The sequence below is a fragment of the Pan paniscus genome, chromosome 5 (assembly GCF_029289425.2).
Source record: "Pan paniscus chromosome 5, NHGRI_mPanPan1-v2.0_pri, whole genome shotgun sequence".
NCBI lineage: Eukaryota > Metazoa > Chordata > Mammalia > Primates > Hominidae > Pan > Pan paniscus.
The window spans coordinates 52538062-52553620 of NC_073254.2; the positions used below are offsets into that span (position 1 = coordinate 52538062).

The 15559-nt window shown below is 36.1% G+C and overlaps 1 protein-coding gene across 2 annotated transcripts in view; it reads left to right on the forward strand.

Annotated features, from left to right (window-relative positions):
• ZFAND3 (zinc finger AN1-type containing 3) overlaps window positions 1-15559 on the forward strand; it is a 336409-nt gene that overhangs the window by 247813 nt on the left and 73037 nt on the right. The gene's annotated exons all lie outside the window — the stretch shown is intronic.

The following is a 15559-nucleotide window of genomic DNA, read 5'->3' on the forward strand; positions in this document are numbered from 1 at the left end:
TATAAATAAGGAGGTCACCTTTTTGACTACATATGTCTCTCCCTGGGAGTCTGGCTTGTTCTCCCAAACAGGTGCATAAGAATTTTGGGGTGGAAGGGGGGAAGTAGCTAGTAGTGGTTAACAGTCATGTCATTTGCAAAGCTTTTTCAGGTCAGCTTTGCTCCCTCACCTAGGTTGAAAGCAGCTGTGCTAGAGTGAGGAAGATGTGTGCCAGATTTGAGGGTTGAGAATATGGGGTAAGAAAAGTACCTTGAGTTTGTTAAGAGCTGTCAGGGTGGATGCTTTAAAAATCAATGGGAGATAAAGTGATTGCCTAGTAGCAGTGAAGACCCAAGTGAGACACTAGACAGCCTGATCCATCTACATCTTGCAAATTTTTTAAGCTGTGATCTACCAAGGTGACAAAGGACGGCGGAAGAGGCAGCAGGAGATTGCCTATGTTGATATTTTAGTATCCTCAAGGGACCAGAATTTCATCTGTGGGTTCCTTCTTAGCTTCGCCTGAAGAGATGTGGAGAAGTAAGATGTAGCAGTTGTTGGAAAATGAATTTGGGATGCCAAATCCAAGTACCGTGAAATTTGTAAACTATTTAGTAGTTATGGATCCATTGTTATTGCATAGAGCTAGAAGTGCTACATTTTGTTTGGGGCTTGTGGAAGGTTTTATTATTTTTTTTCCTAATATACAAGAAAACAGATGTTGCTTAAATCTACTTTCACCTTCTTACTATCAACATGAACTTGAACTATGAACATATCAACAGAAAGTGGTGAGAGTCTGGGTACATTTTCTTTTGAAAAGACTGCAGATAGAGCAATAACTATTGACAAAAGTATGTAAAACTTAGAAACAGGACTAATTTTTACCCAAAAGAATTTCTTAATATGCTTCCCTGCAGGTAAATGAAGCAGGTATCTAAAAGCTCTAAGTGATATTTCTGTATCTGAACATAAACATATGTCTCCCTGTCCCAAACTGTGTGTGTCTGCAGAAGAGTCCATGGAGCTTAGCCGTCGGAAGCCTTTTCCAAAAATATGTAAACAAAATTCAAATAGTGACTAAAGGACTTGTTACAGCATTTAAATGCGATAGTAATGGTAACGGCTCACAACAAGTATCCTTGCTAAGTACCAGGCACTGTTCCAAGTACCTTATATGCACAATCATCCCTCATTATACACAGGGGATTCGGCGCATACTCAAGTCTCACAGTCAGCCCTGTGGAACCCACTTAGTGAAAAGTTGGCCCTCCATATATGTGGGCAATACTTATTTTCCATCTGTATTTGGTTGAAAAAAAATGTGCATCTAAGTGGACCCACACAGTTCAAACTGCTCTTGTTCAAGGATCAACTGTATTAACTTACTTCATCTTCATAATTACCCTGTAAGGCAGGTACTTCTATTTTATCCATTTCACAGGTGTGAAGATGGAGGCACAGGATGATTATCTTGCCCAAGATCACAGAGCACTCTGGCTCCAAGGGCCTGGGTCTCTGCCACCACACCATAGCTGCCATTCTCTATCATGATTTACGATCTAAAGGACATTGCATGCAAATTAGGCTATACAGTGGAAGATGTGTTGGACAAACTCTTAAAAAGAATAAAACATTTCTTTCTGCTTTTGCTACTGCGTATTTACTGTTCTCCCAGTTTTTAGATTTTTTCTAAGGGAGATAAAGTGTGATTTGTAGTTATGTTTTTTGACCCAACTTTTGCAGAGAGAAAGGATAATGCCAGGTTGTAGTTAGAACGCTGGAATCAGTTGTTTTGTTGTTCTCAAGTACAGGCAGATGATTGCTCACAAGATGAGGAAATGCCCTCTTAGCTCTTTATACAAGTCAGCTTTTCTGTTGTTATGCTTTTAAAGGCCTGAGCATCCCTATTTATGACCTGTTTGGTAACATGATGTGCATGTCTACCTGAGTTTTTGGATTTTTCTTCCCAGTCCCACTAGCATATTGAATGGAAATGGAGGTGTTTGGGGGGTCATGGCTGGTCTGTCTCTTTCTAGGCAGGAGAGGAAGAGAACTGATACCTGCTGCTAGGGAGGATTAATGGCAAGAAATGGACTTGTTTTCAAATAGTCTGATATTCTAAACTAGCAGTTAGAGAGTACCTATCTCATACAAAACAGTCTTCTAAGCTCTGTGGAGGTACATACTAAGAATTAAACAGCAACCAGCTCTTACATAAAGCTATAGTTTACAACAGGGGTTGACAAGCTATAGCCTACAGGCCAAATCCAGCCTATCACCTGTTTTTATGCTGCCCACAAGCTAAGAATGATTTTTATTCTTTTAAACAACTGAAAAAAATCAAATAAATAATATTTTGTGAAATGTGGGAAATACATGAAATTCCAAATTCAGTGTTTATAAGTAAAGTTTGATTGGAACACAGCCCCACTCATTTGTTACTGTATTGTCTGTGGCTGCTTCTGTGCTACAATAGCAGAGTTGGGTAGTTGCTGTGGAGACCCAATGGCCTATTACAGAAAAAGTTTGCAAACCCCTGTTTTACAGAGTTCTTTGATACACATGTTCCTAGAATCATCTTGACAGTGTGCAGCATAGGGCAAATATTCTCCTTCCTATTCTATAGATGAAAAAGGGAGGTTTAGATAGTGACCCTCCTTAAGTCCCAAGAGAGGGCCACAACTGAACTCTGGGCCTTTTGCATCTATAATACGGGACTCTGGTTTTTTTTCCTGCTCTTGTCTACTGCATCCACCCAAGACATACTTTTGTTGTAGTAAAATAAAATATACAGAAAAAGTGAGAACCATATTAACTGGCATGTTAGTGAGGATTTTTAATGACTAAAGCTTCATTTCCAGGTGCTGACTGGATTTTCCTTTAATATGACACTGATTCCCAAAATAGAAATTTGAGAACGTACTCCACCTCTGGTTAAATTAATTTGGTTGAACACAGATTTCCATTGTTTCCTTGGAAACTGGTTTCTGGTGATATCGTAGCTCCCTCAGGGATATTTAAAAAATGGTAGTGCCTTTTAACAGATGTCCTTGCTAGACTGCCCCGGGTCTTTGAACATCCATTGGGCATCATTGGCTACATATCTTCATTTCTGTCTAACAAGCCTTAATCTGTTCCCTGGAAATTTAGTATCACTGCCACCAAGCGGCTAAACTTCTGATTTGTTTGTTTTTACCAATTAAATTTCTAATAATCTCTAAATGAAACCAGTGTTCCCTTTTTCAGACTATGCCTACTTCAGGAGGCCAGATATTGGGCAAAACAGGCTGGTTTCTTCTAGTAAAGCATTTAGAAAATATTGCCTATTAAAAAATATTTTATGACTTCCTGCTGGGCTGGTTTTAAGTGAAATATGGTGGGGAGATTTATTTACAGTTCTCTGTGTGTGTGTCTTTCTCTTTGCTTTTCTCTAATGAAGCTCAAAGCATCAGGCCGTTTATCAGAGATAATTATACAACAGATGGAGTTTTTCTGATATATAATAGTCTCAAAGTGGAAGATTCTTTCCCATAATGAAGAATGCCCAAACTTTAAATGTCTCTTTTGATTTTAATTTAACGGTGTTTTTTTCCCCAGTGCATTTATTTATTCATCCCAAAGCTGGTTCTGCAAAGCATGCTGCTTTTATTAGGGCTGTGTTCTGAAAAGATTGATACTTTGCAGTACAGTGTAATAATGTACAGTTATATGCTATATTGAAGTGAAGAGCCATAATTTATCAAAAATCAATGTGTGAGATCATTAAGTTAATCTCTGTCAAAATACAGGAGTTGAGCAGTTCAGCAGTGTTTTCTTATAGAAATTCTTTCTGTTCCATAATGTCAGTTGGATAGGAACTTGTTTAAGTACTGGTAGTATCATCTGACCTTCCATTTGTAGTCAAAATAAGAACCAAATTAAAGCAAAACCATGATTTTTAAGTTATTCATTTTCTGGCTTGCTTTTCTTTTTCAAAACTTTTAATCCTATTTTTAAGTATGCAAGTAAAACATGACTACATTCTCAATTTTTGAATTACAAAGACACAGGTTTAGATAGAATAGAACATGAAAATATTCTAACGTCACCATCATCAATCACCACCACCCAATTCCTACTTTTTACAGAAATAACCGCTGTTTATTCATTATGGGTTGTATTTTTTCTATGCAGCTGTGTACATGTTTACATACAAGATATTATCTTGGCTGGGTGCCGTGGCTTGCGCCTGTAATCCCAGCACTTTGGGAGGCTGAGGTGGGCAGATCACCAGGTCAGGAGTTCAAGACTAACCTGGTCGACATGGTGAAACCCCCACCTCTACTAAAAATACAAAAATTAGCCTGGCATGGTGTCAGGCCCCTGTAATTCCAGCTACTCGGGAGGCTGAGGCAGGAGAATCGCTTGAACCCGGGAGGCGAAGGTTGCAGTGAGCCAAGATCACTCTAGCCTGGGCAACAAGAATGAAACTTAGTCTAAAAAAAAAAAGATTTTATTTTTATATAAATGACAGCATACTGTATATATTGTTTTATAACTTGCTTTTTAACTTAATATATTTTAGAGCTCTTTCCAAGTCTACACATGGAGATCTGCCTTACTCCTGCATAATATTCTGTATTGCCCTTACTATCCTTTTCTCTACTCTCTTCTCTGGAGGTTGTTTTTAATATTTCACTATTATGAGCCATGTCAAGTAAACATTTTTGTATGTGGCTAATGGTGCATATGTTATTTTTCCATGATAAATACATAGAAGAGGAACTAACAAATCAGAGAATATGTATATTTAAAGTTTTGATTTGCATGGCAATATTACCTTCCAAAATGACTGTATGACTTTATATTCCTAAGAATGATGTTTGAGAGTGATTGTTTACCACAGCATTACCAATATTAGGTGGGTTTTTTCTTTGTTTCTTTTTCTTTTTTTTTAATAAGTTGGGCAAAAGAATAGCTCATTTTAACTTGTGTTTTCCAGACATCTCCTGATAGTGAGATTCAGCATTGTTTTATATGTTTATTAGCAATTTATAAGTCTCCAGTGATTTGCCTATCAGTGTTGTTCTTTGCTTATTTATTTTTTATTAGCTATTTTTTTCTTACTGATTTGTAGGAATTCTTTTATATATATATATGTAACAAATTCTGGATAAGTATTTGTTACATATATGTAAAAAAAGAATTCTAGATAAGTATTTGTTACATATATTGCCAGTTTCTTTTGGTATGTTACTTGGCTTTTAATTTTCATTTGAGTGCCTTGTATTCATTAGAATTTTTTAAACTTTAAGTCTGTTGGTCTTTTGTCTTCCAGTTTTCTGTCTTTCTTAGAAGGCTGTCTGAATCGTAGAGTTATAAAAATATTTTTCTATATACATTTAATACTTTCATGGTTTATCTTTTTCTATCGTTAGCTCTTGAGCCCATCTGGAATTTATTTTGTATTTAAGGCATAGAGATTTACCTTTATTTTTTTTTCCCAAGTGGATAACCAGTTATGCAAAAACCATTCATTGAATAGTCCTAGTTTAAAATGCTAATACTATTACATAAACATAGATCTGTTCCTAGGCTCTTTATTTTGTTTTATTGGTCAACCTGTATATTTCTGAAACTGGAATATACCTTTATAGTATGTATCAGTAGCTTCTGATTTGGATTATATTGAATATATAGATTTTTTTTTCAGAATAATTGACATTTTAATAAACTTTTGGGTCTTCTCATAAAGGAATATAGTTTGTCTTTATTTATTCAAACCTTCTTCTCTGTTCTTGGCAAGAGAATGTCATCTCTGCACAAGTTTAGAGACTAAGCACCAAATTAGCAGAGGCTTTATTTTATGCTACTTTGCTCTGTCCCAGAACACCTAGCACACTGCTGGCATAGTACTCAATAAATGGTTAGTGATTTAAATATTTAGGAAAAGTTTTGTTTTTAATTTTTCTTACTTTTAGAAACCTACTTTATGTGTTTTGATACATTAAAGAAGGGACTTCTCATTGCCTGTACCTGATTTTTGAATAGCTACTTAATTTTTTTAAAATAATTTTCTGTACCATACAGTAACCCCAAGACAAAGCAACTCAAAAAAAAGCAATGTCCCTACCAGATTTTGAAAATTTGGATGCTTTGTGGTGGTAACAATTCATCTCAGAGTTTTGGAATAATGAGAGTCATTTTCTGTTTCTCTCTCTCTCTCTCTCTCTCTCTCTGTCTCTGTCTCTGTCTTCTGTACAAATAGGCACTTGCCTGTTGTAAAATAACCATTTTTGCTCGTTGGTATTTATCACCTAAATTTCCCTCTTGAAGATTCCCACTTGCAAGAGAGAATACTAGCAAGCTTTTAATACTCATTTTCAAAAGTCCCTTAAGAAGTCTGCAGATCTGAAAGGTTAGTTTCCCAAAAGATTACCTCAGTCACTTGTGAGATTATACAGTTACTGATATTCAAACTAGATTTTCAAGCAACATCATCACTGTCCCCGCTGCCCCCAATATGGATTTCTTTAAATGTTCGTATTAAATTAAATGCTCTGTCCTTCTCTGTGAAAGTAAAGGTCATGTAAACAACCACACTTCACACAGCTTTAGCTCTTGCACTCGTCATATTTTTATTTTGTGTAGGTACAAGTAATATGTGACACTGTGCTGATTTTAAATTAAATCTAAGCTTTATTTATGACAAAAATGTTTGGCTGAAAAAAAAACATAATGGCATTTATGTGAATGTGTTGAAGCAGCCATTTTAAGCTTACATAAATATATTTTAATTGTGCTTGTGAACTTCTTTCTGAAAATTCAGAGCTGCCAATGCCAAAAAATGACTATGTAACTGTACATTTTGTATTCATGGCCTCTGTTACTTTATAAACCATCTCACTTTTTGATCCATCAAAAAGATGATTCTTTAGATTTAATAAAAACAATAAGATGTCACCTTAGTGAGGAATTTTTAAAATTCTGAAATATCAGTATAATCCCTTCACTACACAATTAAAATTGTGACATTTTCAACTATTAGTTGCAAAGAGAGATCCTATTATTAAGACCTGACAGTGTTCACTTCTGTCTGTAAAGCAAGACAGTTGGACTAAGGTAATTTCCGTTTAGTGTCACTCATCATATTCCAGCTGTGGTACAGCTAGCTATGGGAAAGTTTCAGCAAAGAGGCAGAAGAGAAGGGCACCGGTGTTCCAAGTTGTTTTTACAAGTCCACGCAACAGTACCTGTGGCCTGAATAGATGTCTTTTTTTCATTAGTCCTGAAGCCTCTTAGGAAGAACATGCACCAGTCATTTCCCTTTCTAAGGAAAGTGTTGCAACCTTTTTTCAGTAGCTGCTGCAGGCTGAGATTTATGAGAATAGTCTTGCTAGCTGAACTATGTTTGAAAAAAAAAAAAAAGCTCTTCCAGTACTGAGTGGTGTCTCCATTAATGTTATGAGAATCATGCTTGTGTTGATGGTAAAATGCAAATGATGCAAATCTAGAAATCGGAGTTGAGCCTTAGTTAAGCCTGTAAATAGTCAAAAGTGAAGCCTAAATTGGAGAGGTGACAGCCCCTAATTTTGTATTCGTATTAAATATGCTTTGTCACAAGAGAAAAACAAAACAGTGTCTAAAATTAGTACTGATTTTATTAGCCAGGTGATATTTCGACCTCTAACAAAATGGGGATTATTCTATTTTTATCCCCAAGAGGGTGATGATGTCTTAGAATGTCACTGTTAATCGCTGTTGGACTTTATCACATTTTGAAGTATCAGTGGTAAGCGTTTGTCAGCATCTTAACATATGGAAAGGTATAGGATTCTAGGTGAGAGATTACATCTGAAAAACTAAAATTGAACATATTTAACTGCTTACCCAGAATCCTTTGAGAGTTCCATGAAACATGTTTTTACTCTTCTTACATACGTAGCAGAAATGGAATGTCTTGGTATGAAATTTTGACTAGCTTATTCCACTATCCCTTACCTTTATTTACTTAAATATTCACATTTTGTTGAGACTGGGAAACCCTTTTACTGTTATTTACACTTAGTACATCAGTTGGTTTCTGCAAGACTAGAAATAAGTCAGTTGGCACGTAAGGAGTATGGGGAAATTGGATCTTATATTAACCTTTAGGTTCACTGGTTCTATACCAGTGGTTCTCAAATGTGGTCCAAAGATCCATAGAAGTCCCCAAGTCCCTCTTAGGGCATCCATGAGATCTTTCCTTTTCCAACTACATATTTATGTAATAGTGCGCTTTCTTCATATTCATATAAATAGATTAAATACAGATATAGACATGAAAATCCAAGTAGCTTCCTTTAAGCCAGGCCACTCTCATTATTTTTTAAGTTGCAGTTATTTTTCATAAAAGAGTAAGTTTTTATGTTGACGTCTAATTATTTTAATTTTAAATGAAAACATTTTTGTCAAGTTATAATTTCATATGGGATAAATATCAATGATGTAAGATACATAAAAAAAGTTTCTTAGTGTCCTTAGTAATTTTTAAGCTTTAAAAGTTCTCAAGACAGAAAATACTAGCATGAGGACTACCATGCTAGTAAAGAAGTTACAGAAGAAAAGCTTGGAGTTAGCAGAGGTTGGTTCATGAGGCTAAGAAAGGAAGCCATCTCCATAAAAGTGCAAGGTGAAGCAGCAGTTGCTGATGTAGAAGCTGTAGCAAGTTAACAAAAATACCTAGCTGAGATCGCTGATGAAAGTGACTACACTAAACAGCAGATTTTCAAAATAGCCAAAATAACCTTCTATTGGAAGAAGATGCCATCCAGGACTTACAGGAGGAAAAGTCAGTCCCTGGCTTCAAAGGACAGTATGACCCTCTTGTTAGGGGCTAATGTAGCTGGTGACTTTAAGTGGAAGCCAGTGCTTATTTACCCTTCTGAAAATCCTAGGGCACTTAAGAATTCTGCTACATCCGCTCTGCCTGTGTTCTGTAAATGGAACAACAAAGCCTGGATGACTGCACATCTGTTTATAGCATCATTCACTGAATATTTTAAGCCTACTGTATAGACCTACTGCTGAGAAAAAGATTCCTTTCAAAATATTATTGTTCATTGACAATACACCTTGTCACCCAAGAGCTCTGATGGAGAGGTACAAGGAAATTTATGTTTCCATGCCTGGTAACACAGCATTGATTCTGTAGTCCATGGATTAAGGAGTCATTTTGAGTTTTAAGTCATAATTATTTAAGAACTACATTTTACAAGGCTATAGCTGCCATAGATACTGATTCCTCTCATGGATCGGCCAAAGTAAATGGAAGATCATCTAGAAAGGACTCACCATTCTAGATGCCATTAAGACCATCTGTGATTCATGGGAGAAAGTCAAAATATCAACATTAACAGAGGTTTGGAAGAAGTTGATTCTAACCCTCATGGATGATTTTGAGGGGTTCAAGACTTGGGCAGGGGAAATAATTGCAGATGTGGTGGAAATCACAAGAGGAGTAGAATTAGAAGTGGAGCCTGATGAGGTGACTGAATTGCAATCTCATTATAAAACTTTAATGGATGAGGAGCTGCTTCATATGATTGAGCAAAGGAAAGTGGTTTCTTGAGATGGAATCTACTCCTGGTGAAGATACTGTGAACATTATTGAAATGGCAACAAAAAATCTAGAATATTACATAAACTTAGTTGATAAAACAGTAGCAGAGTTTGAGAGGATTGACTCCAATTTTAAAGAAGTCCTGTGGGTAAAATGCTGTCAAACAGCATTACTACAGAGAAATCTTTTGTGAAAGGAAGAGTCAGTTGATCTGGCAGAGTTGGGTTTTTTTGTTTGTTTGTTTGAGACAGAGCCTCGCTCTGTCGCCCAGCCTGGAGTGCAGTGGCGCAATCTCTGCTCACTACAACCTCCACCTCCCGGGTTCACGCCATTCTCCTGCCTCAGCCTCCCGACTAGCTGAGACTACAGGCGCCCGCCACCACACCCAACTAATTTTTTTGTATTTTTAGTAGAGATTGGGTTTCACCGTGTTAGCCAGGATGGTCTCAATCTCTTGACCTTGTGATCCGCCTCCCTCAGCCTCGCAAAGTGCTGGGATTACAGATGTGAGCCACCGCGCCCAGCCTCGTTTTCTTTTTTTAAGAAATTGCTGCACCTACCCCATTTTTCAGCAGCTACCACCCCCTGATCAGTTAGCAGCCATCAACATTGAAGTAAGATCCTTCACTAGCAAGAAGAGTATGAATCACTGAAGACTCAGATGATCATTAGCATTTTTTTTAGAAATAAAGTTTTATAAAATTAAGGTATGTACATTGTTTCTTGGACATCATGCTGTTGCACACTTAATAGACTCTACAACATAGTATAAATATAACTTTTATATTCATTGAGAAGCCAAAAAATTTGTGCAACTCGAACTTTATTGCCATATTTGCTTTATTACGGTGGTCTGGAACCAAACCCATAATATCTCTGAGGTATGCCTGTAATTGTTTAGGGGAGTTAAGGTGGAGTGGTAATACGATTTTGTTGAGAAAGACACCCTTATTAGCAAAATAGATAAGCTACCAATTGCAACTTTTGACCCACTTTGAAAATTCCCTTCTCGTAAATTACTAATTTAGATTTAAATAGTGTGAAAGATCATGTACTGAGTTAGGATTAGAACTTCTAACTCTGGGAGATTAACACTTAGATTCCTTAAAAAGTTTTGTAAATGGTTTAATTTGGAAGTTTCATTTGGAGAAATAAGAGGGCTATTATCTGTGTGTTGAAGAATTTCTGTAAACTTAGATTCCAACTCACTATATGTATCCTTGTTTTTAATTGATAGGGCTTTTCAAACTCAATTATATAGACAGCCTAGTTGTGTCCTTTCTGATTAAAACAATTCATGAATTCCAGGTTTAGGGTGAGGTTGGAGATTAGGGTTTTCTTTTCTGAAGAGATTACTTTTCTTGTGCATTCTACTGTGTACCTGATACACATTAAATACTGTCAATTCTTTGCTATTTTAAATCTCCATTTGTATATTGAAGGTAAAAGAAGGAATATTTAACTGCTCAAGAAATGTAGATTGTTTGAATTTTTTGAAGATAATTTTACATTCTCAACATGGACACATCAGGAAACAGTGCAGTTTGTTTCACTATCTCCATTGCATAGATTTTTTGAGGTTTATTTTGTCCTTTTTTTTTTTAAGAGGAAGCCTCATCAAGAAATTCTTGATAAGATATCCTGAATCTCTCTCTGCCCAGGGAGGCTTAGGAGGAAAAAAAAAAAAAGATATTCTGAATCTCTACAGAAGGGAGAGAATTGTAGCCCTTTAATTTGTTGTCCACAATTACCTTTAGAACTGTGAGCCTGGAAAAGTGAGATGCTGCAAAGGTAAACAATGTACAGATTATGATAGAGTGGAATTGACAAGCTGGTTAAAAACGGATGATGCATTTTTAATTAGCCTACAGTGCCTTTAGTTGATAAAATAATTAGATACTTTTATGTAAATGTCAAGTTAATTAAGTAAGAAAATTGAAGTGTTACAGATCTACAAAAGGAATGGCTATTTTTGCGTATTAATGTTTTACAGTTACTATGAAAGGACTGATAGTAGAATATTTGATTATTGTGCTTCTGGCAATGTTTAGCTGACCAATTCCGTGGTAGTCTATTTTTTTCTAATTGATGTGCTATTATTTGTGTTGAAGGTTTTTAGCACATGATTAACTGCAGCAAGTCAGGGCTAGTGGAACCAGAAGCCAAAAATAACCAGTCATCACAGCTATTTTAACAAAACTTTTCAGAGTAGATTGTTGATCTCTATTTCAAGATTAAGAAGAAATGGTATTTGTATTTACTCATTTGTATTTGGATTTTGAGTGCGTGAAAGGCTAAATGCAGCTATCCTCCAAACCACTGTTCTTGACTTCCTCCTTGAGTTGTAGTCTTCAACTAGCCGATGGGATTGACCACTACATGAGTAGGTAGCCCTGGGTTTTTTGACATGCTCAGTAACTCTATAGGAGACTGGAAAAATATAAGAATTCTGGTGCTTCACTTTGAAATGTGTGTGTTGATAGTTAATGGGGTATCTTTATTTAGTTCTGTTTTTGCAGGTTACAGTGAAGTGAGTATGCAGATTTGACCCATGTCTTCAACTTTATAGGGCTGCAGTCAGTACTCCTTCCCCGGGAAAATCTACCACCATATTGCAAATGCTGTAACAATTTCTACTTGTTGGGAATACAGCTGAAGAATATAGTTTCATGGCTTTTATGTGGAATTGCAAATGTGATCCATAGTGCTGCATTATGTATGACATCTTTAATACAAGAATAGAAACATCCCTAGAAGAAAAGGTAGAATATTCACTCTTCTCTAGTCACAAACCAGTTACCAGAGGCTTTATTCACATGCAAACTCCAAACTTTAAATTGTTGAAACTTGACGTTTTTTAAGGAAAAAGTTCTCTGAATGTAATATCAAATGCAAAATGTTAGTCTGTTAATAAATATCTCCGGATAATGAAGAAACTTGAAAAAATTCAGTTAATTTGCTTTAGCAAAAGAAAGCAAAAAGCATTTATGATGATTGGCTAAAAGTTATTTCAGGTTGGTTAATCTTGATATCATCTGGCTCAGAATCCCAAGAACCTGTCGTATTAAGCAAGGAACTTTGTAATTTTTTTAGACATTAATAAACCCAAACTCAGTTGCCACTGATACAGGCTAGAAGATAATGGTTTTAATTGTTCTGTGCTTAGAAATACATCTATTGTCCCAACCTCAGTCCCGGTCAACACACACACATACATACTACATTTATCTATAGAACCCACAATCATGAAGAGGCTTTCTCACCTTTTTCTTTAGTTACTACCTCTGTCTACCCTGTTGTTTGGGAAGAAGAAGAAAGGTGAAAAATGGGAGCCAAGTTTACAGTGAGTCATGGGGACTTATGCCAGCCACACTCTCAGGCATTAGAAAGTCCAGAAAGGAACTTTGACCCTTAATGTCAACTCTCAAAACTATTTTGTTTGCTGTAACCAAATGTTACCCATGTTATATATTTTGTTGTTGTTGTGGACAGAAACCTGAAAACATTTTCTGTGAGTGGCCCTTAATTTCCTGCATTGATTTTAACAGAGTTGATTTGGAACTACCTGTAATTGTGTGGATGACAGCGCAATTAGTGTAGAATATATGTGTGGTGCTGATATGTTCCTGTTCTGGGTTTTAAAGTGTTTCATAGGTTGTAGTTTGCCAGACCAAATTTAACTCTAAGCTCTCTGTTTATAACATTGCCCAATTATCAAAGCTGGGATATATTATTACTGCCAGTTACTCTTGCTGTCAATTTGTCTTGGCTCAACTATGGTTCCATTTGTACTTTACTGTAATATAGTGAATACATTGGATTAGGTTGTTAGTTTAACAAGCTCTCTGGAGAACACCTTCATGATGATGCATGTTGAGATATGCTAGGAAGCCTTAAAGTTTATTTGCAGAAACCTACAGAAATGTATTCACTAGAAATTTTTAAAAGAATAAACTCTCAACCTAAAGACAAGGTAAAGATTCTCTTATTTGATAATCCTCTAGAACATTTGTAAATATGGGTGTTAATTCATGAGTCTCAGCCAGATTTCTTTAGGGATTTTGATTTGACAGTTTCTCCTTTCTTATATAATTCTACTGGATGAATTATTTTATGTGCTTTAAAAAAAGCATTTTGTTAGTTAAGCTGTTACCCTTGTGCACTGTGCAGCTCATGGTGTTATGGGAACTTAGTGATCTTGACCAGATACCGAGTTAGGGGTAATCAGAAATTAGAAATGACTGGACTGTTAATATTTACATTGTGCTCAGCTGGTTTATAAAAGTACACTAACTTCCTCCTATGTCCACCCCAATCTCTTACATCAAAATTTCCAGGGTCAGGGCTTGGGAACTTGTATTTTAAAAAATGATCCCCAGGACTTTCTGGGTGTTGGGAATGTTCTCATATTTTAATCTATGGTCGTTACATAGTGTGTATGTGTTAAAATCCCTCAGGATGTACATTTAAGTTCTATACACATCATTCTAATATTGCATTCTCTCAAATGTTACACCCTAATTTTAAAAGTTCCTCCAAAAAAAAAAAAAAAAACACCACATGTTCTCACTCATAAATGGGAGTTGAACAATGAAAACACATGGACACAGAGAGGGGAACATCACACACCAGAGCCTGTTGGAGGGTGGGGGTCTAGGGGAGGGATAGCATTAGGAGAAATACCTAATGTAGATGACAGGTTGATGGGTGCAGCAAACCACCGTGGCACGTGTATACCTATGTAACAAACCTGCACATTCTGCACATGTATCCCAGAACTTAAAGTATAAAATATATATATATATTAAAATATATAATCTGTTACTCTTCTGATTAAATAGTTCGCAGTAGTCACTTAATGAACGTTATTAAGCATTCACTGTCTATGTAGCAATGACCCAACAGTAGATAACAGTGTGATTCTTGATCCTTGGGAACATAAAATCAAGTGGAAGAGAAAGTGATAATACGTAATATAAAGTTTTATGGTTTATGACATCTTTCTGTACAGATGATTCATCAAAAGTCGCTTATTGGCAGTTTTACTATTTCCATTTTTTTGTTTGTTTTGTTAAAGAAACCGAGGATCACTTATGCAAGATTACTCAGCAAGTAGGGAGTAGTTGTCAGACTTTAACTCAGTCTTCTAAAAAGCCTATACTTTTCCAGAAATAAGAAGGCTTCAGTTAACAAAAACAAAGAACCCTCACATGGAAGCAGAAGTTACAGCATTTTATGGAGCTATAGAAGCCAGTCCAGGAGGGTTTTTGAGGATGTTGAGGCTGTGTTAGCTTTGCATGTTTCTCATTGTCTCTTCTTGTTCCCTGTTTTCATGTCGCAGTTTACCATTTGAACCTCTGGAATTTTAGTCCATTACACTTTCTCTGGTGAATGTGGCATTTGTAGAAAAATGTTCAGTTGAAATTACTCTGCTCTCTGGTCTGCCTTTCAAAACTGCAATTTATTCTTGCCTCATTTTCAAATTCTTGCATTTCCAAGTAATACAAGCCAATGATGAATGTTCTCCTTCCTCATTACATATAGCCTTTATTACCTGTTTCATGTTCTTTGGCACTCGGCCACTTTCTATCTAGCTATTTATTGCTGTCATGTATTGTTCTGTATTTATGTACAGAAGTTTCTTCTTTTTTTTTTTTTTAAAGAAAGATTATGATCTCCATGACTGTGTGGTGACACATAGTAGGTATTTGCTAAGTGTTCTTTGAAGTCAACAGTGCACTTACTTGGTTTTTTCCTCTTTTAAAATTTCCCATCTGTGTCTTCTTACACTCACTAAGGGTTGTTGCTGTTATGGCCTTGTTATAGTAAAGAGTAAGCTAAGAGGGAGCTCCTTAGGTGGGCTCTCCAAGTCCTTAAACCCATGAATCTCGGCACTATACACTCTAGGAACAGGTCTCAGAGCTCTTTCATCTTTCCCTCCTTTTCAGTGAGTAACTTAAATGATATGAATTATTGTTGTAGGAGATACACAACTCT